We start from the raw sequence: 23541 nt of genomic DNA, 5'->3' as shown, positions 1-23541 counted from the left end.
TGTAAGATGATTCGAGTAAATAAGTAAAGCCATTTTCCTGCAGTTGTAGAGCCATGCTGAGAGAGTATTTGAGGCACTCTGTACAGATTTGATCTCCTTTGTAAGGAATTATCTCCTTACCATAGACACAGGTGATGGTAACATGAGGATAGAGTGAAGAAGCTGAGTGTTTAATCTGTAGAGCTGTGAGAGACGAAGAAATGGTGATGCTAAAACACGAGGAGTGGCAGCGATCACTTATTTCCAAAAGAGACATTGACAGGGAGAGAAATTCCATACTTTACACAGGATTAATTGGTTTGATATATTGTCACGTGTATCTCAGTACAGAGAAACACTTTATTTATGAGCAGTGGAGGCAGATCATAGTAAGCATAGCCAGACAGATCAAAGGGTGGAAATAGACTTGGACAGAGTAAGGCATACAGGTTACACTGCACAGGACATGCACTAGACAAGGTCAACATGAACACGGTCAGCATTATTTGAACATAGAGAGTCCATTCATCAGTCTAACGTGACTATCCTAATAGTTTATATGCCTTAATTAACTCTCCCCACGTTATTGTGCAGTCGGCATGTGAGCCCGTACTGAACGCCATGTTGCTTACAATTCCCAACAGCAGCCACAATACCTTCGATCTGAAACAGGTAGCCATTCCCACCAGCTTCTGCCCTGCATAAAGAACACCAGGCTGTTTTCTCAGAGATGGAATATGCCTTCTTCAGACTTCACACAAGACATGAAGCTTCTCTGCTCACCACTAGAAAACCACGTTTTAGTCCCACGTGTGTATCATAAGCAATGGAGCCACGAGGAACAACGTGGGACAGTCTGTATGTGAAGCCTCTGCTCCACTTGTTCATCATGTTGGAGCATCATTTAGGAGAAACTTAAGACTGCCGATGCTGGAAATCAGAGTTTCCAGCATCTGCAGTCATTGTTTTTACCTAGTTGATTTTAACCCTACTGCGAATCCTTTTGCAGGATACCTGCCTTGAAGACGTTTGCCTCCTCGAAGGGCTTTTGCCCGAAACGTCGATTTTACTGCGCCTCTGATGCTACCTGAACTGCTGTGCTCTTCCAGCACCACTAATCCAGGATCAGAGTAGAGCGTCGATTGCTGGAAAAGCACAGCAGGTCAGGCAGCATCCGAGAAGCAGGAGAATCGACGTTGCATGAATAAGACATTCATCAGGAATCAGCATCAATTACCTCATTCTGCCCCCGTGTAAGTGTATTGAGGTGGGAATGGCCTCCTACTGTTCATGTATAAGTGACTCAAGGGGCCGATTGACTTCTTCCTCGTCCGATTGGACAGGGCCAAGGGTCTGACTGGGTTACCCCTGGTTCCTGTTTGATAGCTCGATGTACTGACAAGTGTGATGATGCTGTAGCTTTACGAGGTTATTTTGTCCTGGTTTCTTTTAAGAGAGAGATTGAACGATCGTTACCAAACTGGTTAGTTAAGACACTTGAGTAACAGCGAGGCATGCCTTAGGTTTATTTTAATGCAGACTGAATGGGTGTGGCCAGCTCTCACAGATTAGGATCTCTGGGTTTTGGTTTCTCAGTAACATCAAAAACTATAGCGGTCTCAACAGAGTTGGAAGCTTCAGGGAATGTCTCCTGGCTGCTACTCTCACTGAATTTTCTCTTGATGCTGTCACATTGCATCTGGAACAGACCCTTTACATTTTCTTTAAAATAATAAAACATTAGAAGCAAGGCTATTGCCTTCCAATATTTTCGAGGGGCTCTGGTGTGGTCCATCACACTAGACTCCTTCTCTTCCTGAGTAATAGGCTGGAGGCACTGAATGGGTTGTCCCTGTTCTTCTCCAATAGTGTCAATGGGCTGAATGACTTCCTCATATTCCTGTGAAGTGCTGAATGAACTCTTATTTTACTGTGGCAATAGGCAGTGCAGTTACATGAATGTTACTGACACGTTAACAGCAGAACCCTCAATGGAGTCTGGGTCTTGCTGCACATGGACACAGACCAGTTCAGGAACTGAGGGGGGACAAAATGTTCGGAACATTGTGGAATCTTCAGTGACCATCCCCACTTCTGATCTTATTTTGGTGAGGGTGGGGTCGGGGGACATTGATGAAACAGCTGAAGATGTTTGTGAAGAGGAAGCTACCCTGAGGATCTCGCACAGAGGTGACCCAGGACTGAGATGATGAACATCTTCCTTTGTGCCATGTTTGACTCCAAACACTGGAGAGTTTAGTCTGATTCCCATTAAGTCCAGTTTTGTTTAGCTCCTTGATGTCAACAGAAGGCAACCACTGCCTTGATATCAGGGCGAGTCCACTTTACCTGAACCCTTGTCTCAACCTCTTTTGTTCATATCAATAAACCATGATATAGGAGCAGCAAGTGTTTTCATCAAACAGGTGGGATTCAATGTCAGGATTTCTGTTCTCAAGAGTGTTCGGGGAGTGAGATGACTGACATTATTTGAAGAGGAGTTAGATGGATATTGATCTGTCAGAGAGGTGATGGCTATGAGGAATTGGGTATTAAAGAGAATTTCAGACCGAGAGCAGATCAGCCACAATCTTAGTGAAGGACAAGGCAGGCTTGGGGAGTGAACGACCTGCCCCTGTTTCTGATGTTCTCACATTCTGTTATTGGAAAGGTAGTGGGTGTTATCTTCATGAATGTTATGTTATTACATATTGCAGTCAGGGAGACCAGAGGATTTTGTGAGCTATCGCTGGATGAGGTATTTGGGCTGTATTCACAGTGAATCTGGGTCTACAACATGACCAACAAATGGAGCACAAGTTGCAGAGAGGGGAAGCTCTGTAAAGAGAGGTGAGGAGCCTCTTTCATAAACAGCCTGGGTTTTCCAATTACATTTCCCAAATCACCTCACATCGTGTGTGACAGTCTTGAGAGGCTGAATAGTCTCCTCTGTTTCTGTGCACCAGGTTATAGGAGTAAGTAGCCTCCAACTGCTCCTGTCTAGCAGGTTTGATGGGCTGAATGGAATACAGAAAAATGGGACTGAAGAGCAGGAGTGGGTCATTAGATACTTTGAGCCTTTTCCACCAGACACTAGGATTGTGGCTGATCAAGTTGGGGTCTCAGCTCCACTTTGCTCTTTATATCCCATTATCCGTGACTCACTTCTCTGTCAAATATTTACCTAATGCAGCTTTCAATCAATGTGAGCATGGAGGCACGGTAAACTTCCAGTGAAGAGAATTCCCACTTGAAAGGTCCTTTCAGAATTATTCGTCATCCTTTTTATAGAATCAGAGCGTCATGCAGAACGGAAACAGACCCGTTAGTCCAACCTGTCCACTCCGATCAGATATCAAACCTGATCCAGTCCCATTTGCCAGCATTTGGCCAATATCCCTCCTCTTTCAGATACATTTTAAATGTGCGATTGTAACTGCCTTCACCACTTCCTCTGACAGCACTTTCCATACACACACCACTCTCTGTGTGTAACGTTTACCTTCAGGTCCCTTCTAAATCATTCGCCCTCTCCCCTTCAACCTATGCTCTCTTGCTCTGGACTCCCCGACACTGGGGAGCAGAACGTGGCTGTTCAGAATATCTATGTCCCTGATGATTTTATAAATCTCTATAATGTCACCCCTCAACCTCTGACACTCCAGGGAGAAACACCTCACCCTAATCAACCTCTCCCTACAGCTCAAACCTCCAGTTCTGGAACATCTGTGTCTAAATCATTTCTGTAGAAAACCGAGTTGCATGCAGTATTTTTAAAGTGGCCTCACCAACATCCTGTACAGATGCAACATGCCATCACAACCCCTATACACAATGCTCTGACTGATTAAGGGAGATGTGCCAAATGTGTTCAGCACCACACTGTCTACCTGCGACTACACTTTCAAGGAACAATGTACCTGCAGCCCTATCCCTTTGTTTCACAACACGCCCGAGGACCTTACCATCAAGTGTATAATTCCTGCCCTGGTTTGCATTCACAAAATACAAAATCTCGTATTTATCTAAATTAAACTTAATCTTTCACTCTTTGCCCTTTTGTCCCATCTAATTGTGGTCTTGTTGTACTCTGAGATAATCTACTACACTGCCTTTCTGATGTAATCTGTAAACTTAGTAACAATGGCCCCAATATTCACATCTAAATCCTTTACATAAATGATGAAATGCAGTGAACTCAGGACTGATTCTTACAGCACACTGCTGCTCACAAGCCTCCAGTCTGAAAAATACCACTCTTCCTTCAAGCCAATTGTGACTAGCTTCCTCTCTATCCCATGTGACCGAACCTTACTCATTTGTCTACCAATCAGAATGAAATACTTGCTATGAAGAGGGGCTGAGTAAGTTAGGTTTATTTTCACTGGAAAAAAAGAGATTGAGGGGGGACTTGATTGAGGTTTACAAAATCATGAAGGGTATAGACAGGGTGGATAGAGAGGGGCTTTTTCCCAGGGTGAAGGATTCAGTAACGAGAGGTTGTGCATTCAAGATGAGCGGTGGAAAGTTTAAGGGGGATACACACGGTAAGTCCTTCACACAGAGGGTGGTGGGCATTTTGAACGTGTTGCTAGCAGAGGTGGTAGAGGCAGGCACGGTAGATTCATTTAAGAAGAGTCTGGACAGATGCATGAGTAGGTGGGAGCAGAGGGGCACATATGCTTAGGAATTGACCGACAGATTTAGACAGTACATTTGGATCGGCTCAGGCTTGGAGGGCTGGAGGGCCTGTTCCTGGGCTGTAAATTTTCTTTGCTCTTTGTTCTTTAAATGAACACCTTGCTGAGGTCCATACAGACAATGTCACCCAAACTGCCTTCATCAATCTTCTTTGTCACCTCTTCAAAAAACTCAAACGATTTAATGAGGCATGATTTCCCATGCAGAAAGCCATGTTGTATACCCCAATCAGCCCTTGCCTTCCCAAATGTATGTAAATGCTATCCCTCAGAATCCCCTCCAACAACTTACCCACCACTGACATCAGGCTCACCCGTCTATAGTTCCCCGACTTTTTGGGTCACTGTTTCCTTTTCTCGTCCCACTCCTCCACTGCTCATAACAATTGTTAAATATAACCAGGTTGGTGAGATGGCCGATGATATTGGTCTCAGACTGGGTCAGGGTCAGTTTTAGGGACAAGTCAGGCTAGTTACTTTAATCTGCTAAAACAACACGTTTATGATCCAGGGCAATGTTACTCAAACTATGATGGAAAGATGAATGGCAAACTGTTTGAGTATTGCAAATATATAATCAATAGCTTGGAGAGGGTGGACGCTAGGAAATTGTTTCCGCTAGGCGAGGAGACTAGGACCCGTGGACACAGCCTTAGAATTAGAGGGGGTCAATTCAGAACAGAAATGCGGAGACATCTCTTCAGCCAGAGAGTGGTGGGCCTGTGGAATTCATTGCCGCAGAATGCAGTGGAGGCCGGGACGCTAAATGTCTTCAAGGCAGAGATTGATAAATTCTTGATGTCACAAGGAATTAAGGGCTACGGGGAGAATGCGGGTAAGTGGAGTTGAAATGCCCATCAGCCATGATTGAATGGCGGAGTGGACTCGATGGGCCGAATGGCCTTACTTCCGCTCCTATGTCTTATGGTCTTATGGTCTAGTACTTCCCTTTCTAAACACACACACACACAAATACACAAACACACACACAAACACACAAACACAAACACATACACACACAAACACACAAACACACAAACAAACGCAATCACACGCACACACACACACGCACACACAAACACACAAACACAAACACAAACACACACAGATTAACAAAATTTCTGCAATTTTAATTTGAAAGAACTTTGTCCAGATATTAATGGAACTCATGACAAAAGTAAAAATTGAGGTTGTTTAAAACATCATTCTGCTTCTGAAGATATTGTACTCACATAGCTGCTAGTAATGGGATTCCATCCTGGATTTGGATTTGGCTGAATTCCCTTTGCTTTTGGCAGTGAGTAGATTCCAATGAATTCTGGTCAGGGAGCACCCAATGGGTAGTACGGTGGTTAGCACTGCTGCCTCACAGCACCAGGGACGTGGGTTCGATTCCAGCCTTGGGTGACTGTCGGTGTGGAGCTTGCACATTCTCCACTTTCCTGTGTGAGCTTCTAATGGGTGATCCAGTTTCCTACCACAGCTCAAACTGTGTAGGTTTGGTGGATTGGTCATGCTAAATTGTCTGTAGTGTTCAGGGATTTCTAGGTTAGGCGCATTAGTCAGGGGCAGATATAGGGGAATGGGTTGGGAAGGTTGGTATGGATTTGTTGGGCCGAAGGGCCTGTTTCAACACTGCAGGGATTCTATAAAAATAAGGACGGTAATGATGACTGTAGAGTTTGTTTTAGCTTGCACACATTGCTGTGGTGAGGGACACTGAAGGAGGGAGAGTGCAATAGGCCGTTCCTTCTCAGGAGGATTGCATTTTCTCCCTCTCTGAGTTGAATCACATAATAATATCATCCTTTCCCAAACTGGACCATGTGAGGTCTCCTTGTACATTGTCGAACTATGTCTCCATCACATTCCCTGTTCTATGTAGGTGCATCATTGCTACTGTCATACACAGAGCCATATCCTTAACAGAAAATGGTCTCGGCCGATTTGAAATATGTTTACATTGCCCTGCGTCATGAAAAAATAAAATATTTAATGTATTGAGAATACCTGTGTTAAAATGAATGCATTTTTTAACAAATACAGAAATTACTGGTAAAGCTCGGCAGGTCTGTCAGTACCCAGATGCCTTTTACATGCTGCAGTTTGTGGGCGGCACGGTGGCAAAGTGGTTAGCACTGCTGCCTCACAGCGCCAGAGACCTGGGTTCAATTCCCGCCTCAGGCGGCTGTCAGTGTGGAGTTTGCACATTCTCCCCGTGTCTGCGTGGATTTCCTCCGGGTGCTCCGGTTTCCTCCCACAGTCCAAAAATGTGCAGGTTAGATGAATTGGCCGTGCTAAATTGCCTGTAGTGTTCGGTATAGGGGTAAATGTAGGGGAATGGGTATGGGTGGGTGCGCTTCGGCGGGGCGGTGTGGACTTGTTGGGCCGAAGGGCCTGTTTCCACACTGTAAGTAATCTGTAAAGTTGTACCAGCCTCCACCACTTCCTCTGGCAGCTCATTCCATACACACACCACTCTCTGTGTGAAAAGGTGCCCTTTAGGTCTCATCAAACTTTTCCCCTCTCACTTTCAAACAATGCCCTCTAGTTTTGGATGCCCCAAACTGGGGTAAAACCCTGACTACTCACCCTATCCAGGACCGTTCCGATTTTATAAATCTTTACTGCTGCGAAATGTGACTTCAATCAACACGAATAACTGGACTTTCAGTCATCCTGGGCCTAAATTCTGAAATTGCAATACTGACACCTCTTCCTTCTCCATCAAGTCACAATTTTAAATCCATTTTAATCAGTTTGTTCAGATGTATCATGAGACACATCTGTGGGCTTTATACCCAGACCTTTGTGCCTAGAGGTAGGGACACTAGCAATACCCATAAAGCTGTAACAGTATTCTACTGTGTGTTTGCTCATCAGCCTGGTTTGACATGCTGTGACATACATCTGCAACAGGCAGGACTTAAATCCAGGCCTTCTAGTCCAGAGCTAGGAATGCTACCACACAAGTTCAGGAATTGGAATCAAATCCAGAGTTCTGGCTCAGAGGCAGGTACACTACCCACTACACTACCATACCCAGATTTTGGGTTATATGTTATGCCCACTTTCAGCTCGGTGTGGATTTATTACAATCAGTTTACCATTACTGAACTACACAAAACACTTTGTATTGTTAAGCAAATGCAAGATATTTGTCTCAACTGTAGGATGTTGAGTGTTTGTGCTGTGCCATTGAAATTAACTATGAACATCTTTAATCGCTATTATCTGTAGTCTGCAATATTAGGCAAAGAAATCCTGCAGCCACACTCTGCCCAATGAAGGGTCTCAAATGGATATTTATTACTGAACAGCAGAGACGAAGGAAGAGCTTAATTTCTGGTCCCACAACACCGATCACTCTTAACCAACTCTAACGTGCGACTCCCCTCTTCCTGGCCGTTGATTACTGTCCAGCCTTTCCTCTCCACTGACTGTGTCAGCAATCTGTCCCTCCTCCCTCTAACCACACAAGGCAAACCAAGCTCAGGGTCTTTGTGAAAATCAAGGCCGGAGTGTGCAAGCATCCTGGAGAGGGATGGGCATTTTAAAATTGAAGGGGGAGGGGGAGGTGGCAGTAATACCACACACTGGGCTGAGGGGTAGCAGATGGAGTTTTAATTGTATTTGGTAAATCAAACAAGAGCAGGACCAATACAATTAAAAGTAGAGCCTTTGGCAGTGTTGTAGAACAGAGACCTAGGCCCTCAGGTATAATTCTTTATAATTTGCATCTCATATAGATAGCGTGTTTAAGAAAGTGTTTAACACACTTGTCTTCATCGGTCAGACCTTTGAGTATCGGAATTGGGACGTCATGTTGAGGATGTACAGGACATTGGTGAGACCTCTTCTGGAATACTGTGTTCAGTCTGGTCATCCTGCCCGCTCATTCCATAGGCACACCACCCTCTGGGTGAAAAAGCTGCCCCTTATGTCACTTTAATATTTCCCCTCTCACTTTAAGCCCATATCCTCTAGTTTTGGTCTCCCCGTACCTTAGAAAACACATTGACTATTCACTTTGATATTACTGACCTTGATATTATTAAGCTGGAGAGGGTTCAGAAGAGATTAACCTGGATGTTGCTGGGAAAGAAGGGAGTGAGCTATAAGGAGAGGCTGGATCTTTTTTCACTGAAGAATATGGGATTCTGCGGTAACTTTACTCAGGTTTATAAAATAATGAGGGGTACAGATAAGCTGAAGGGCTGATGTCTTTTCCCTAGAGTTGGGGATTCAAAACTGAGGGATAATTAAGGTGCAAGGAAAAAGATTTACAAAAGTCATGAGAGGTAATTATGTTAGACAGAATCTGGCTTGGGTGTGGAATGAACCTCCAGAGGAAGTGGTGAAAGCGGGGACAGTTACAACATTTAAAGGACATTTAGATCAGTCCATAGATAAGACATCAGTTTGGATGGTGCTGTGAGCAGCTGCCCTCTCCCTCCCCATCTCTGAATGAATCCCTGTTGGTATTCACCCTCTGCCAATGTCTGTGCAGTGGCGTGTGGAGGCCAGCAGAGGGTGGCATTGCATCACTTTAAGCACCACAGAGACTGCCAGACCTGCCCCACACAGAGACACACAGATACACACACAGCAATTGTTAGGACACAACATTGAGCTCATCTGGTAATTTAAACTAAACATAAAGAAATGCTCAATTTGCCTTGTAAACTGTTAAAATATGAGGGACAGAGAACTCCCAAATTCCACTGTTTAAATAAAAACACCAATTTATTTTTTTAACCCTGAAACTGAACATTTTACATCAACTATTCACAACTCGGAGACCTCATTTCTCTTAATAGCTTATTACCCTACTCCAACTCTACAGCAATATACTGTTTCAAAAAGACACTTATTAACATTACATAAACGTAATTTCAAAACCACACAGCAGCTGACCTCACACCAATATCACTTTTTCCCAACTTTCCTGGGAAGCCTGTCTCATGTTACAGGATGCTATCCAAGTGTTTACATTTCAGCATTCTGTAATCTGGGAACACATCATTCCATGACACTGTCTCTCAGTCTCCCCCTCTCTGTCTATACCCCAACCCCTCCCATGTGGTGATATTTAAACTGATTTCCCCGCCACCTCTCTGTGGCAGTGATGTTCACACCCACAGCACCCCCTTGTCAGGGCACAATGGAGATAGGGAGCTGTAAATGGGTGGGAGCTGCACATCCCGTCACTTCCAGCATGGGCTGCAAGTTTCCCCACGCTGGGCAGTGATTTATCACAGTGTTACTGAGCAATGCACTGGTGTGATGTACACAGCTCTACATGCTGGGCGGGTAACTGCTCCTGGATTACAGATCAATGTACTGGGGTGGGGTACACAGTCCTACATGTTGGGAGGGTAACTGCTCCAGGGTTACAGATCAATGTACTGGGGTGGGGTACACAGTCCTACATGCTGAGAGGGTCACTGCTCCTGGCTTATAGATTAATTCACGGGTGATCACTGCGCAGGTCGCTGTGGTGGTCAGACTATCTGGTTGAGTTTTATAGATAACGCACTGCTGTGATCTGCACAGCTCACTGCCCTGGACAGATATATGGTCTGGGTTTATAGACCAATGCCCTGATCTGATCTGCGCAGTGTTCTACTCTGGACAGATCGCTGGATTGTATTGACCAGTGCAATGGATGAATCTGGACAGATTGCTGGGTTGTACTGAGCAGGACACTGGCCTGGTCTGCACAGTGTTCCACAGTGAACAGAAATCCGCTCTGGGTGTATGGTGTCTGGGCTGGTTCTGGGAGGTGGATTGAGAATGTGGTATATCTAACCCTTTCAGCTGATCTGGCAATGCCTTTAGTTCCCATTCCTGTGATTAGACCCTCCGTCTCTCACCCCATTAATGTTACAGTGTTCCCAGGGACAGTACATCATGTTGGTGGGGTGGGTAGGGGAGGAAAGGTGATGGACAGGTCAAAGAGTTCCCCGGAACGTTCTGTCCCCAACATTCTATAACTGTCATTCCCCGGAACGTTCTGTCCCTGACATTCCATAACTGACATTTCCCGGAACGTTCTGTCCCCGACATTCTATAACTGACATTCCCCGGAACGTTCTGTCCCCGACATTCTATAACTGACATTCCCCGGAACGTTCTGTCCCCGACATTCTATAACTGACATTCCCCGGAACGTTCTGTCCCTGACATTCTATAACTGACATTCCCCGGAACGTTCTGTCCCTGACATTCTATAACTGACATTCCCCGGAACGTTCTGTCTCCGACATTCTATAACTGACATTCCCTGGAACGTTCTGTCCCTGACACTCCATAACTGACATTTCCCGGAACGTTCTGTCCCCGACATTCTATAACTGACATTCCCCGGAACGTTCTGTCCCTGACATTCCATAACTGACATTTCCCGGAACGTTCTGTCCCTGACATTCTATAACTGACATTCCCCGGAACGTTCTGTCCCCGACATTCTATAACTGACATTCCCCGGAACGTTCTGTCCCTGACATTCTATAACTGACATTCCCCGGAACGTTCTGTCCCTGACATTCTATAACTGACATTCCCCGGAACGTTCTGTCCCCAACATTCTATAACTGACATTCCCCGGAACGTTCTGTCCCTGACATTCCATAACTGACATTTCCCAGAACGTTCTGTCCCCGACATTCTATAACTGACATTCCCCGGAACATTCTGTCCCCGATATTCCATAACTGACATTCCCCGGAACGTTCTGTCCCCGACATTCTATAACTGACATTCCCCGGAACGTTCTGTCCCTGACATTCCATAACTGACATTTCCCGGAACGTTCTGTCCCCGACATTCTATAACTGACATTCCCCGGAACGTTCTGTCCCCGACATTCTATAACTGACATTCCCTGGAACGTTCCGTCCCCAACATTCTATAACTGACATTCCCCGGAACGTTCTGTCCCCGACATTCTATAACTGACATTCCCCGGAACGTTCTGTCCCCGACATTCTATAACTGACATTCCCCGGAACGTTCTGTCCCTGACATTCTATAACTGACATTCCCTGGAACGTTCTGTCCCTGACATTGTTTGTGAACGGCTGGACGTCAGTGAATTGAACAAACGATAAGATCCCGAGGGAAGAGATCCCGTTCCAGGGAGAAGGAGACACTGTTCCGAAGGCCCCTCGGGCAGTTAAAGGGGTGAATACGTTTTCCCTGCGTTTACATTTCTCCACGACACAGGATCGACCACAATTTAGACCAAAACACAGGAATTCCCAAACTCAGTTTGCCTTCAGGAAACTGGGAGAGAATCCTTCAGGACAGCAACGTTTCCACCCTCCGTATTAGGAACTGGGAAGGAGTGGCCTGTGTCTGCTCTCGAGTGATCGAGTGTGTGGGAATGTTCTAGAAACCATCTGTCCTTATGGATGTGTCTCTGTGTGTTTGGGGAGGGAGGGTTTCTTGTGGTTTATGTCACTTTTTTGTCAGTAATTCAGATCTTCCCATTTGTTATTCCAGCTCCAATTATTTTAATAAATCCCTGAATACAGGGACACATTTGAAAATCTCACTGGGTCCCCGATCAAACGGATTCCTTTGCCTCCTGGCTGATGGATAATGGGTTTGTTTTCCTTCCTCACAGTTAACGTAGTGACCATCTACGTCTTGCTTTATAAAGATTGTGGATTGTCTCCATGTGTCAGACGTTACCTGGGGGCCATGGCAGCGGCGGATCTCCTGGTTATTATCCTCGACCTGATCCTGAGACACATTCCCATTGTTTATCGGGAACAGTTTTATTTCCTGGACTCCGTCCCCGTGTGTAATATCCACGCCGTCCTGCTTTATGCAGCCACTGACTGCTCTGTCTGGTTCACCGTCACTTTCACCTTTGATCGGTTTGTGGCCATTTGTTGCCAGAAGCTGAAAAGTAAATATTGCAGTGAGAAGACGGCGGCTGTCGTTCTGGGAGCAGTGACTGTGCTGAGCTGTTTAAAGGACATTTCCTGGTATTTTATTCTCACGGCTCGGTATTGGCTGGAGAACCGCCCCTGGTTTTGTGATGTAACAGACGCTGTTGCATTCTCCATTGTCTGGGTCACGATCGAGTTCCTCCACCACATTCTAACCCCGTGTGTCCCATTTCTCCTGATTCTGCTGCTCAATGTTCTCACCGTCAGACACATTGTAGTGACCAGCAGAGCCCGCAGGAGACTCCGCGCTCACACCAATGGGGACGCTCAGTCTGACACTGAAATGAGAAACCGAAAAAAATCCATCATTTTACTGTTTGTGATCTCGGCCAATTTCATCCTGTTATGGTCAACGTTCATGCTGTATTCTATATGGGCCCGGATGTATGATTTTGGATATCGGTCTGTGCATCTCCATCGCTTTGTGCAGGAATTGGGCTTCATGCTGCAGCTCCTCAGTTGCTGCACAAACACCGCGATTTATGCCGTGACCCAGACTAAGTTCAGGCAGCAGCTGAAGAATGTGCTGAAATATCCCTTCACCGAGATCCATCCATCCATCAAATTCCCTCATTAATCAATCCATCCGGGATTTTCTCATTTCAGTTCAGTGTTTCAGCGATGGAACAGCCTGTCGCTATGGTAACAGACTGAGGGTAGCGCTGGTTTGTCCATCCTTATCCCACAGGGGGGTTACAGGGAAACATTTCAATGTTTCTCACAACTCAGGGGCCGGTGAGAAAAGGCACCATCCCACTGACTGTATCCATCACTTCCATTTGTAACCAATAAAAATGTTGATTAAAGCGTGCCGAGCAGCAGAGTGACCGATGTTGTTGTGTGTCTTTGTGTTGGAGAAGCTGAGCTGGTGAGAGACAGACTCAGCCCCAAGTCCTGGTCCTCATGGAAGGGGAGGGCACCGGGCCCTGAGCTCAGGAGCTGGGTTTAACTCCCTCTGCGCCCCCCCCACTCCATCGTGGCCTCCCCATTTCCTCTCCCCCACTCTCTCCACCTGCCTCCACTCTTTCCTCTCCCCCCTCCCCTGCACTCTCTCTCTCGCTCTCCTTCCGTCTCTGTCTCCCTCCCGCAATTCCGTCTCTACACCATTTTCCCCCCTCCTCCCATCTCCCACATCTCTCTGTCATCTCACAACCACCTCTCCAACCACATGCAGCCAGAGCACCAACCCCCCTCCCCAGTCTCTGGATCAGAGGGAGAGGAACGCGTCAGAGAGGGAGGGAGGGGCAGGAGGGAGAGATATTTATTCAGAGAGAAACAGAGGGAGGTGGGGAGAAAGAGAGACCGAGGTAGGTGGATCGAGAGTGAGAGAAGGTGGAGAGAGAGTGAAGGAGCAGGGAGAGAGAGAGAGAGAGAGAGAAGGTGAGGGATAAAGTGAGGGAGACATAACGAGAGAGCGGTCAGAGAGAGAGGGGACAGAGAGAGGGGGGCAGAGAGAGAGGGGGACATAGAGAGAGGGGGACAGAGAGGGGGACAGAGAGAGAGGGAACAGAGAGAGGGGTACAGAGAGAGGGGGACAGAGAGAGGGGGACAGAGAGAGAGTAGGACAGAGAGAGAGTAGGACAGAGAGAGAGTAGGACAGAGAGAGAAGTGACAGTCGCCTCAGGCGACTGACTGTGTGGAGTTTGCACATTCTCCCCGTGTCTGCGTGGGTTTCCTCCGGGTGCTCCGGTTTCCTCCCACAGTCCAAAAGATGTGCAGGTCAGGTGAATTGGCCATGCTAAATTGCCCATAGTGTTAGGTAAGGGGTAAATGTAGGGGTAGGGGTATGGGTGGGTTGCGCTTCGGCGGGGCGGTGTGGACTTGTTGGGCCGAAAGGCCTGTTTCCACACTGTAAGTAATCTAATCTAATCTAAACAGAGGGGGGGACAGAGAGAGAGGGATAGAGAGAGGGGGAACAGAGAGAGTGAGGGGACAGAGAAAGGGGGTATATAGAGAGTGCTGGGACCGAGAATGGGGTACAGAGAGGGGGGTTCAGAGAGGGGAGTCAGAGAGAGGGGATACAGAGAGAGGGGACAGAGCATGTGGGAACAGTGACAGAGGGGGACAGAGAGAGAGGTGCAGAGAGATGGCTGGGATCGAGAAGGCGAGACAGAGAGGGGGACTGAGAGAGGGGGGACAGGGAGAGGGCAGAGAGGGGGGGGACACAGAGAGGGGGGACAGAGAGAGTGAGTGGACAGAGAGAGGGCTGGGACCGAGAAGGCGGGACAGAGAGGGAGGATAGGGAGAGGGAGGATAGAGAGAGAGAGAGAGGGGACAGAGAGAGGAGGTAGAGAGAGGGGGATAGAGAGAGGGGGGACAAAGAGAGGGGGACAGAGAGAGTGAGGGGACAGAGAGAGGAGGTAGAGAGAGAGGTCTGTGACCGAGAAGGGGGAATGGGGGGGTGGGGTGACAGAGTGGGGGGTCAGAGAGAGGGGTACAGTGAGACGGGAACAGAGGGGGCGGACTGAGAGCGGGGGGTCAGAGAGAAGGGGGGGCAGAGAGAGAGGGGGACAGAGAGAGGGGGACAGAGAGAGGGCTGGGGCCGAGAAGGCGGGACAGAGAGGGGGACAGAGAGGGGGTATAGGGATAGAGGGAGACAGAGAGAGGGGAATCAGGGAGAGGGGGACAGAGAGAGGGTGACTGAGAGAGGGGGACAGAGAGAGGGGGGACAGAGAGAGTGAGGGGACAGAGAGAGAGGGGGACAGAGGGAGGGCTGGGATCGAGAAGGCGGGACGGGGGGTACAGAGAGGGGGTCAGAGAGAGGGGTAAAGAGAGACGAGGACAGAGGGGGCGGACTGAGAGCGGGGGGACGGAGAGAAGGGGGGACAGAGAGATAGAGGCACTGAGAGAGAAGGGGACAGAGAGAGGGTTTCAGAGACCGGGAGGGACAGAGAGAGGGGGACCGATAGAGGGGGACAGAGAAAGAGGGGCACTGAGAGAGAGGGATCGAGAGAGAGAGGGATACAGAGAGAGAGGGGGACACAGAGAGGGGGTACAGAGAGAGGGCTGGGACCGAGAAGACGGGACAGAGTGGGAGGGGCGACAGAGAGGGGGAAAGAGAGAGAGGGATAGAGAGAGGGAGACAGAGGGTTCGGACTGAGAGGGAGGATAGGGAGAATGAGTCAGAGAGAGAGAGGGGGTTAGAGAGAGAGAGGAGGCAGAGAGAGTGAGGGGACAGAGAGAGCGGGTACAGAGAGAGGGCTGGCACCGAGAATGTGGGACAGAGAGGGGGGGGACAGAAAGGGGGGTCAGAGAGAGGGGTAAAGAGAGACGGGTACAGAGGGGCCGGACTGAGAGCAGGGGGACAAAGAGAAGTGGGGACAGAGAGAGGGGGACAGAGAGAAAGGGGCACTGAGAGAAAGGGACAGAGAGAGTGAGGGGACAGAGAGAGGGGGTACAGAGAGAGAGGGCTGGGACCGAGAAGGCAAAACAGAGAGGGGGATAGGGAGAGGGGGGATAGAGAGAGGTGGGACAGAGAGAGGGGGACAGAGAGAGGGGAACAGAGAGAGAGGGGGGACAGAGAGAGGGGGGCAGAGAGAGGGGGATACAGAGAGAGGGGGACAGAGAGACAGCAGTGGACAGAGAGAGTGGGGACAGAGGGAGAGGAGGGTAGAGAGAGAGGGGGGACAGACAGAGGGATGACGGGAGAGAGGGGGACAGAGAGAGGGGGACAGAGAGAGGGGAAACAGAGAGGGCAAACAGAGGGGGGACAACGAGGAGGTCGGGGGGATTGCGATAGGGGGACAGAGAGGGGGGACAGAGAGGGGACAGTGAGAGAGGGACAGAGAGAGAGGGACGGGGGACAGAGAGAGGGGGAGGGGGGACAGAGAGAGGCGGAGGGGGGACAGAGAGAGGGGGGATAGAAAGAGGGGGGACAGAGAGAGGAGGGACAGAGGGGGGACAGAGAGAGGAGGGATAGAGAGAGGGGGGACAGAGAGAGGGGAACGGAGAGAGAGGGGGCACCGAGAGAGGGGGACAGAGAGAGGCGGGATTGAGAGAGAAGGGAACAGAGAGGGGGGAAAGAGAGAGGGGGGACAGAGAGGGGGAGAGAGAGAAAGGGGCACTGAGAGAAAGGGACAGAGAGAGTGAGGGGACAGAGAGAGAGGGGGTACAGAGAGAGAGGACTGGGACTGAGAAGGCAAAACAGAGAGGGGGATAGGGAGAGGGGGGATAGAGAGAGGTGGGACAGAGAGAGGGGAACGGAGAGAGAGGGGGACAGAGAGAGGGGGACAGAGAGAGGGGAACAGAGAGAGAGGGGGGACAGAGAGAGGGGGGCAGAGAGACGGGGTTACAGAGAGAGGGGGACAGAGAGACAGCAGTGGACAGAGAGAGTGGGGACAGAGGGAGAGGAGGGTAGAGAGAGAGAGGGGGGACAGACAGAGGGGTGACGGGAGAGAGGGGGACAGAGAGAGGGGACAGCGAGTGGGGGTACAGAGAGAGGGGCTCAGAGAGAGCAGTAGACAGAGAGAGTGGGGACAGAGGGAGAGGAGGGTAGAGAGAGAGGGGGGACAGACAGAGGGATGACGGGAGAGAGGGGGACAGAGAGAGGGGGACAGAGAGAGGGGAAAGAGAGAGGGCAAAGAGAGGGGGGACAACGAGGAGGTCGGGGGGATTGCGATAGGTGGACAGAGAGTGGGGACAGAGAGGGGACAGTGAGAGAGGGACAGAGAGAGAGGGACGGGGGACAGAGAGAGGGGGAGGGGGGACAGAGAGAGGCGGAGGGGGGACAGAGAGAGGGGGGATAGAAAGAGGGGGGACAGAGAGAGGAGGGACAGAGGGGGGACAGAGAGAGGGGGGATAGAGAGAGGGGGGACAGAGAGAGGGGAACGGAGAGAGAGGGGGCACCGAGAGAGGGGGACAGAGAGAGGCGGTATTGAGAGAGAAGGGAACAGAGAGGGGGGAAAGAGAGAGGGGGGACAGAGAGGGGGAGAGAGAGAAAGGGGCACTGAGAGAAAGGGACAGAGAGAGTGAGGGGACAGAGAGAGGGGGTACAGAGAGAGAGGACTGGGACTGAGAAGGCAAAACAGAGAGGGGGATAGGGAGAGGGGGGATAGAGGGAGGTGAGACAGAGAGAGGGGAACGGAGAGAGAGGGGGACAGAGAGAGGGGGACAGAGAGAGGGGAACAGAGAGAGAGGGGGGACAGAGAGAGGGGGGCAGAGAGAGGGGGATACAGAGAGAGGGGGACAGAGAGACAGCAGTGGACAGAGAGAGTGGGGACAGAGGGAGAGGAGGGTAGAGAGAGAGAGGGGGGACAGACAGAGGGGTGACGGGAGAGAGGGGGACAGAGAGAGGGGGACAGCGAGTGGGGGTACAGAGAGAGGGGCTCAGAGAGAGCAGTAGACAGAGAGAGTGGGGACAGAGGGAGAGGAGGGTAGAGAGAGAGGGGGGACAGACAGAGGGATGACGGGAGAGAGGGGGACAGAGAGAGGGGGACAGAGAGAGGGGAAAGAGAGAGGGCAAACAGAGGGGGGACAACGAGGAGGTCGGGGGATTGCGATAGGGGGACAGAGAGGGGGGACAGAGAGGGGACAGTGAGAGAGGGACAGAGAGAGGGACGGGGGACAGAGAGAGGGAGAGGGGGGACAGAGAGAGGCGGAGGGGGGACAGAGAGAGGGGGGATAGAAAGAGGGGGGACAGAGAGAGGAGGGACAGAGGGGGGACAGAGAGAGGGGGGATAGAGAGAGGGGGGACAGAGAGAGGGGAACGTAGAGAGAGGGGGCACCGAGAGAGGGGGACAGAGAGAGGCGGGATTGAGAGAGAAGGGAACAGAGAGGGGGAAAAGAGAGAGGGGGGACAGAGAGGGGGAGAGAGAGGGGGTATAGAGAGAGGGGTGGTGACAGAGAGAGAGAGAGGGGGGACAGAGAGAGAGAGGGACAGACAGAGGGGGGACAGAGAGGGGGCAGAGAGAGGGGGTACAGAGAGAGAGGGGGACAGAGAGGGGGGGACAGAGAGAGGGGGCAGAGAGAGTGGGTACAGAGAGAGGGGTCAGAGAGGGAGGACAGAGAGAGGGGGAACAGAGAGAGGGCTGGGACCGAGAAGGCGGAACAGAGAGAGGTACAGAGAGGTGGACAGAGAGAGGGGGGACAGAGAGATGGGGACAGAGTGAGGGGGGTCAGAGAGAGGGTGGACAGAGACGGGAGGGATGGAGATGGGGACATAGAGAGAGGGGGACAGAGAGAGAGGGGGGTACAGAGAGAGGGGGCAGAGGGGGATAGAGAGACAGGGGACAGAGAGAGGGGGCAGAGTGGAAGGGGGCAGAGAGAGAGGGTGGACAGAGAGGGGAGGGACGGAGATGGGGGACAGAGGGAGGGGGACAGAGAGAGGGGGGTACAGAGAGAGGGGGACAGAGAGGGGGGACAGAGAGGGGGGACAGAGAGGGGGGACAGAGAGAGGGCAAACAGAGAGGGGGACAACGAGGGGTCGGGGGGGATTGCGATAGGGGGACATTGGGGGGGGACAGAGAGCTGAGGGGCGCAGAGAGAGGGGGGGCATAAAGAGGGGGCAGAGAGAGCGGGGGAAAGAAAGGGGAGGAAAGAGAGAGGGGGACAGAGAGGACAGACAGAGAGAGTGGCGACAGAGAGACCGTGGGACAGAGAGAGGGGAGGGCAGAGAGGGAGGGGATAGAAAGAGAGGGGGACAAGAAAGTGGGGGAGAGAGGTAGGGGAGAGATGGGGAGAGAGGGGGGGGGGGTAAAGAGAGGGGGAAGAGAGAGCAGTGGACAGAGAGAGTGGGGACAGAGGGAGAGGAGGGTAGAGAGAGAGAGGGGGACAGACAGAGGGTGACGGGAGAGAGGGGGACAGAGAGAGGGGTACAGAGAGGGGTGACAGAGAGGGGAGACTGAGAGGGGGGACAGAGAGAGGGCAAACAGAGAGGGGGACAACGAGGGGTCGGGGGGATTGCGATAGGGGGACATTGGGGGGGACAGAGAGCTGAGGGGCGCAGAGGGAGGGGGGGCATAAAGAGGGGGCAGAGAGAGCGGGGGAAAGAAAGGGGAGGAAAGAGAGAGGGGGACAGAGAGGACAGACAGAGAGAGTGGTGACAGAGAGACCGTGGGACAGAGAGAGGGGAGGTCAGAGAGGGAGGGGATAGAAAGAGAGGGGGACAAGAAAGTGGGGGAGAGAGGTAGGGGAGAGATGGGGAGAGAGGGGGGTAAAGAGAGGGGGAAGAGAGAGCAGTGGACAGAGAGAGTGGGGACAGAGGGAGAGGAGGGTAGAGAGAGAGAGGGGGACAGACAGAGGGTGACGGGAGAGAGGGGGACAGAGAGAGGGGTACAGAGAGGGGTGACAGAGAGGGGGGACTGAGAGGGGGGACAGAGAGAGGGCAAACAGAGAGAGGGTCAACGAGGGGTCGGGGGGAATTGCGATAGGGGACAGAATAGTGGGGACAGAGAGGGGACAGTCAGAGAGGGACAGAGAGAGAGGGACAGGGGGACAGAGAGAGGGGAAGGGGGGACAGAGAGAGGCGGAAGGGGGGACAGAGAGAGCGGGAACAGAGGGTGGTACAGGGAGAAGGAGGGACAGAGAGAGGGGTGAACAGAGAGAGTGGGAAGAGTGAGAGAGGGTAGACAGAGAGACGGGGGCGCAGTAGAGGGGGGACAGGGGGATGGAGAGGGAGGACAGAGAGAGGGGGAAAGAGAGAGGGGTCAGTGAGGGGCGGACTGAGAGCGGGGGACAGAGAGAAGGAGGGGCAGAGAGAGGGGGACCCAAAGTGGGGGACAGAGAGTGGGAGAGAGAGGGGGGGAGGGTAGCAGAGCGAGGGGGGTCACAGAGAGAGGGCGGCAGAGGGGGCTGAGAGAGGAGTACAGAGAGAGGGGGACACACAGAGAGAGAGGACAGATTGGGGACAGAGAGGGGGGGACAGAGAGAGAGGGATGCAGAGAGTGGGGGACAGGGATGGGGGGACAGAGAGTCGGGGACAGAGAGAGGGGGACAGAGAGCAGGGGGACAGAAAGCGGGGGGACAGAGAGTGGGGGGACAGAGAGCGTGGAGACAGAGAGCGTGGGGACAGAGAGCGGGGGGGGGGGGGCAGAGAGAGGGGGGACAGAGAGAGCGGGGACAGAGAAAGGAGGACAGAGAGAGGAGGGAACAGAGGGAACGGAGGTCAGAGAGGGGGCAGAGGGGGAAGAGGGAGGGGTGACAGAGACAGAGGGGGACAGAGAGAGGGGAATAGAGAGAGTGGGGACAGAGAATGTGGGTGCCAGAGAGAGGGGAGAAAGAGAGAGAGGGGACAGAGAGAGGGCGACAGAGAGAGAGAGGGGACAGACAGAGGGTGGTAGACAGAGAGGTGGAGACAGAGGGAGAGGACGTGACAGAGAGAGGGGTGGACAATAAGAGGAGGATAGAGAGAGGATGGGAAGAAAGAGGGAGAAAGGGAGGGGGGACAGAGGGGGCGGACAGAGGGAGTGGGGACAGAGAGAGGGAGGTACAGAGAAAGAGGGGGACAGAGAGAAGGGGGACAGAGAGGGGGCGGTCAGAGAGAAGAGGGGGCCAGAGAGACAGGGGGACAGAGAGAGAGAGGGGACGGGGGACAGAGAGAGGCGGACGGGTGGACAGAGAGAGGGGGGATAGAAAGAGGGGGACAGAGAGAGGGGGGACAGAGGGGGACAGAGGGGGGGGGTCAGAGAGGGGGGACAGAGAGAGGGGGATAGAGAGAGTTGGGATCGAGAGAAGGGGACAGAGAGAGGGGGAGAGAGAGAGGCAGACGGGGGGACAGAGAGAGGGGGATAGAAAGAGGGGGACAGAGAGAGGGGGACAGAGAAAGGGGAATGGAGAGAGAGGGGAGATAGAGAGAGGGGGACAGTGAGAGGGGGGACAGTGAGAGGGGGGCAGAGCGGTGGTGTCTGAGAGGGGGAGAAAGAGAGATGGGATGACAGAGTGAGGGGTGACGGGGGAGCAGAGAGAGTGGTACAGAGGGGTCAGACTGAGAGTGGGGGGCAGAGAGAAGGAGGGACAGAAAGAGAAGGGGACAGAGGAAGAGGAGGGACAGAGAAAGGGGGGACAGAGAGAGAGGGGGACAGAGTTTGGGGGACAGAGAGAGAGGGGGACAGAGAGCAGGGGGACAGAGAGTGGGGGGCAGAGAGTGGGGGACAGAGAGCGTGGGGACAGAGAGCGGGGGGACAGAGAGAGGGGGACAGAGAGAGGGGGACAGAGAGAGGAGGGAACAGAGGACAAGGGGGTCAGAGAGGGTCAGAGGGGGAAGAGAGAGGGGTGACAGAGAGAGAGGAGGACAGAGAGAGGGGACAGAGAGAGAGAGGGGACAGATAGAGGGTGGTGGACAGAGAGATGGGGACAGAGGGAGAGGAGGGTACAGAGAGAGGGGTGGACAGAAAGAGGGGGACAGAGAGAGGATGGAAAGAAAGAGGGAGAAAGGGAGAGGGGGACAGAGGGGGCGGACAGAGGGAGTGGGGACAGAGAGAGGGAGGGACAGAGAAAGAGGGGGACAGAGAGAAGGGGACAGAGAGAAGGGGGACAGAGAGGGGGCGGTCAGAGAGAAGAGGGGGTCAGAGAGAGAGGGGGACAGAGATAGGGGACAGTGAGAGAGGGACAGAGAGGGGGGAGGGGGGACAGAGAGAGGCGGACTGGGGACAGAGAGGGGGGATAGAAAGAGGGGGACAGAGAGAGGGGTAGAGAGAGAGAGGGGAAAGAGAGAGGGGTGACAGAGAGAGAGGAGGACAGAGAGAGATTAGGACAGAGAGGGAGAACAGAGAGAAGAGGGGGACAGAGGAAGGGGGGACAGAGAGAGGGGACAGAGAGACGGGGACAGAGGAAGAGGGGTTCAGAGAGAGGGGGACAGAGAGAGAGGGAGGACAGAGAAAGGTGGTACAGAGAGAGGGGGAACAGAGGGGGGTACAGCGAGAAGGACGGACAGAGAGGGGCAACAGAGAGAGGGGGAAAGGGAGAGGGGGAAAAGGAGAAAGGGACAGAGAGAGGGGGCACAGAGAGAGGGGGACCAGAGAAAGAGGGACCAGAGAGGGGAGGACAGAGAGGGTATCAGAGAAGTGCGGACAGAGAGAGGGAGAACAGAGAGAGAGGGGAGACAGAGAGAGGGGGGACAGAGAGAGGGGGACTGGGAGAGGGGGACAGAGAGGGTGGGGAGATAGAAGGCGTCAGAGAGTGGGAGGACAGAGAGTGGGGGGACAGAGGGGGAACAGTGGGAGGGACAGAAGGAGGGACAGAGAGAGGTGGCAGAGAGCGTGGTGTACAGAGAGGAGGGAAAGAGAGAGTGGCATCAGAGAGATAGGGGACAGAGAGAAGGAGGAGATAGAGCAATCAGAAAGTGGGGTCAGAGAGTTGGGGACAGAGATCAGGGGTACAGAGTGTGGGGACAGAGTGGGGGTAGAGAAAAGGGGGACGGGGGGACAGAGAGAGGCGCGGATTAGATGGGGGACAGAGAGAGGAAATTCAGAGAGGGGGACACACAGAGAGAGGGGGACACAGAGAGAGAGGGAGGGACATAGAGAGAGGGGGACGGAGATGGGGACGGTGGGCAGAGAGAGGGCGGACGGGGGGCAGAGAGAGTGAGAGAGGAGACAGAGAGAGAGGGGCACAGAGAGAGGGGACAGAGAGAGAGAGGGGAAAGAGAGAGAGAAAGAGGGGACAGAGAGCGGGGGGACATAGAGAGGGTGACAGAGAGATGAGACAGAAATAGTAGGACAGAGAGAGAAGGGGTACAAAGAGAGAGGGACAGAGAGAGGGGGACAGAGAGAGGGGGACGGAGAGAGAAGGCCGAGAGAGGAGGGGACAGAGAGGGGACGGGTGGGACAGAGAGAGGTGGAGAAAGAGAGAGAGGGGACAGAGAGAGTGGACAGAATAGGAGACAGAGAGGGGGACAGAGGCAGGGGGACAGAGAGAGAGGGAGTACAGAGAGAAGTGGGACAGAAAGAGGGTGTCGGGGGCAGTGA

At 52.2% G+C, this 23541-nt stretch overlaps 1 pseudogene; it reads left to right on the top strand.

The window, feature by feature from the left end:
- The window catches only part of LOC148139440 (putative G protein-coupled receptor 139), a 104455-nt pseudogene extending 91238 nt beyond the window's left edge, over positions 1–13217 (top strand).
- Positions 13218–23541: the final 10324 nt, after the last annotated feature.

The sequence above is a fragment of the Chiloscyllium plagiosum genome, unplaced genomic scaffold (assembly GCF_037043375.1).
Source record: "Chiloscyllium plagiosum isolate Xiang-an unplaced genomic scaffold, Cpla_swu_hap1 HiC_scaffold_38, whole genome shotgun sequence".
Lineage (NCBI taxonomy): Eukaryota > Metazoa > Chordata > Chondrichthyes > Orectolobiformes > Hemiscylliidae > Chiloscyllium > Chiloscyllium plagiosum.
The sequence above is the reverse complement of the archived record's forward strand: the minus strand, read 5'-3'. Positions and strand labels throughout refer to the sequence as shown.